The 3,645-nt window shown below is 33.7% G+C and overlaps 1 protein-coding gene across 3 annotated transcripts in view; it reads left to right on the top strand.

Moving 5' to 3' along the window:
- Spg11 (spastic paraplegia 11 (autosomal recessive)) overlaps positions 1-3,645 on the top strand; it is an 84,031-nt gene that overhangs the window by 10,028 nt on the left and 70,358 nt on the right. The window lies entirely within an intron of this gene.

Below are 3,645 nucleotides of genomic sequence, written 5' to 3'. Positions count from 1 at the left end.
TTCTTTTTTTGGTACTGGGAATCAGACTCATTACCTTGCACTTGCTAGGCAGGCACTATGCCCCTGGGCTATATCCCCAGCTTTTTTCAGCATTTATTGAGATGATTATATGACTTTTGTCCTAGCTTCTTTTTATGTGATGTATTACATTTATTGATTTGTTTATGTTGAACCAACCTTGCATTCCTGGGATGAGACATGTATGGTCATGGTGTATGATCTTTTTGATGATTTGTTGCATTGTGTTTGCCAGTATTGTGTTGAGGACTTCACATCTATGTTCATTAGAGATGCTACCCTTTAGTTCCCTCTTTTGGTTGGATCCTTGTCTGCTTTTGGAATCGGCCTGATAACTAACTTCCAGGAATGACTTTGGGAGTACTCCTTCCCTTTTGATTTCATTAAAAAGTTTGAGGAATATTGAAGTTGTATCTTCCCAAAGTTCTTGTAGAATTCAGCAGTGAATCCATCATGTCCTGGGTTTTTCTTAGTCGCTAGTTTTTTTTTTTTTAATTACTTTTTCAATTTAATTACCTGTTTTTACATTATTCAGGATTTTTAAGTCGTCTTGGTTTAGTTTTGGTAATTCATATATATCTAAGAATCTCCATGTCTCTGAGTTCTCCAGTTTATTGGAGTGCAGGTTTGTGAAGTATAGTAGTTGCTAACAGTCTCCTGGATTTCAGCAGAGTGCAAGTGATGTCACCTTTTTTTATTTCTAATCACAGTGATTTGTGACTTGTCTTTTTTTCTGGTTGGCTAAGAGTTTCTTCATTTTATTTATTCTTTCAAAGAATCAGCTCTTTGATTCATTGATTCTTTGTAATTTTTTTCCTTTTTTAGTCATTATTTCATTGATTTTCTGCTCTGATCTTCATAATTTCTTTTTTTGTACTATTTCTGGATTTAGATTGTTCTTGTTTTTCTGGGACCTTGAAGTGCATCATTAAGTTATTTATTTGGGCTCCCTCTGTTTTTCTGATGTGGGCATTCACAGCAACTTCCCTCTTAGGACAGCTTTTATTGTGTCCCATAAATTCTGATATGTTGTATTGGTACTGACATTTAGTTCTAGGAACTTTTCATATGTCATCTTAATTTTTTCTACGACTCACTGATAATTCAAGAATGCTTTCGTTTCCGTCCATTTGCATAAGTTCTGTGGTTTCTCTTGCCACTGATTTCTAGTTTCATTGCACTATTATCTGGTAATATGCACAGAAAATTTTGATTCTTTTGCATTTATGTAAGCATGCTTTGTTGCCTAGCACATGGTCTATTTTGGAGAAAGTTCCATATGCTGTTGAATGTGTATTCTGTTGTTGGGTGGAACATTATATATCTATGAAGTCCATCTGTTCAAAGGTTTGGTTCAACTCTGATACTTCTTTGTTGTTTGTTTAGTTGGTCTGTTTATGATAGTTGGAGATTGAGGTCCCCCACTGTAATTGTGTTGATGTTTATCTGATTGTTTATGTCCCATAGTGTTTGTTCTATGAAGTTAGGTACACCATTGTTTGGTGCATATATATTTATAATTGTTATTTTTCTTATTGAATAGTTCCTTAACCAACGTGTAGTGTCCTTTTTTGTCTTTTCTGATCAGTTTTGGCTTGAAATCCAATTTATCTAAAAGTAGAATAACTACTCCTTGTTTTTAGGTTTCCATTGCATGTAATATTGTTTCCACCCTTTGATTTTTAGTCTATGAATTTCTTTTTGGGTTAAATGTATTTCTTGTATATAACATATCATTAGATTTTGTTTCTTGGTCCATACTGCTAATCTGTGTCTTTTGATGGGTGAATTGAGACCATTTACATTGATAGTTACAACTGATGAGTATTGATTTGTTCCTATCATTGTATTATTTTCCTGTTGCTGATTGCCAGTTCTTTCCCTTCTACTTAATTCCTCAATCCTATGGTGTATTCATTCTATTGGATATTTTGGTATTGTTAGGTGTATTGTCTCTTTCTAGGTTATCCTTGAGAATTTTTTTGGAGTGCTGATTTGGTGGTCATGAATTTCTTTAGGTGTTCTTTATCATGGAAATATTTCTCCATCAATCTTGAAAGATAATTTTGTTGGATATATCAGTCTGGGTTGGAAGTTGTTTTCTTTTAGGACTTGAAACATTTCACTCCCAAGCTGTCCTTACCTTTAAGGTTTGTGTTGAGAAATCTGCTATAAGTCTGATGGATTTTCCTTTGGAAATGATTTTTTGCTTTTTTCTAACAGCTTTTATGATTCTGTTCTCATGTTGTGTTTCTGGTATTTTTACTGTGATATGTAATGGAGTGGTTCTTTTCTGATCATGGCTATTTTGGGTTTTATATGCCTAACTTACCTATATGTTAAATTCTTTTTCTTTGTTTGGAGTTTTCTATTACTTATATAAATAGGTTTTTTTAGGTCCTTTGTACGTTTTCTGATTTTTTTTTCACTAATTCCATTTAATCTTAGATGAGTCTTCCTTGCATCATCTAGCAGCTGTTAGATTCATTTTTATTGTTTTTACGGTACCTGTAACTGATACCTTAACTGATCACAAACCAGAGCCCTGTCTTATAGATCTGACACTCTGTCCACACATCGGTCACCTCTGCTACCCATACTGTTGATACAACTTGTAATCTCTTGGATTTTCTGTTGAAACTTTTTTGTGGGCTCTTTGATTCTTTTCTATGCTGGGCATTCATGTTTTGCATCTCTTTCTTTAGCTCCACTAATTTTTTATTAGTGTCTTCTGTAGACTCACTGTTTCATTAGGTTCATTATTTAGTTATATCTTCTTTGAATTAACCAAGCACCTTATTCAGCTCTTTTGTTACTTCCATTGTTATCCTTTTAGGCAGCTATTCAGATGTTTCAGCTGTGTGGCTTTTGATTTCAGTATCCCCTGGGTTGTCTTTAAGGGAGTTGGGAGTTTTTGAAGGCATTTTGTTGTCTTGTCTTCTCATGTTTCTATTTTCTGGTTTTTTTGTTTGTTTGTTTTGTTTTTTCTGTACTGAGACTTGTGGGTTGATTATAGTGGATAGTTTTGTTGTTAGTATGCAGATCTCTTTAGTTAATATCTATTTTTCAGGTCTATCCAATGGACATGGCTAACTATTGGCTTTTGCCTCTGTCCCAGAATCTGGCCACCTCCATTTGTTTGGGAGATGATGGTGCAGATTATTTGGCTCAGTACCAGTTCTTTGAGAATGGGCTACAATATTGTTTATGACCCCCAGGTAATTCAGATATTAGCATATGAGAAAAACCAATTGATAGCAACAACTTTGCCACCTGCTATAGTAGTAAAATTAGCAACAATAGTGTTAAATACCAACTGGATATTGATAAACCCTAAGAACCAATAATGTATAACCTTTACCCATAGAAAAGGCATCTATGATTGTATAGAAACACCAAAACTAGATATTGACTTACAACAAATATTTACTCAATGGAACAACTTTATCTCCACTAACAATATAACAGTGTTCAACCATAGTAAGATATAGTTAACTATAGATTCATAAAGTCTAGTGGCTATATTAGTAAAGATACAGTTTGCAGGAGTGGAATCATGAAAAAAGTAGAATTTTGGAAGAGGGTGGTAAAAGTGAAATAAAGGATCCTATTTTTTTTTTTTTTTTT

Source organism: Chinchilla lanigera, unplaced genomic scaffold (genome assembly GCF_000276665.1).
Source record: "Chinchilla lanigera isolate Chin_1 unplaced genomic scaffold, ChiLan1.0 scaffold00015, whole genome shotgun sequence".
NCBI lineage: Eukaryota > Metazoa > Chordata > Mammalia > Rodentia > Chinchillidae > Chinchilla > Chinchilla lanigera.
This window is presented reverse-complemented; position numbering and strand designations above follow the sequence as displayed.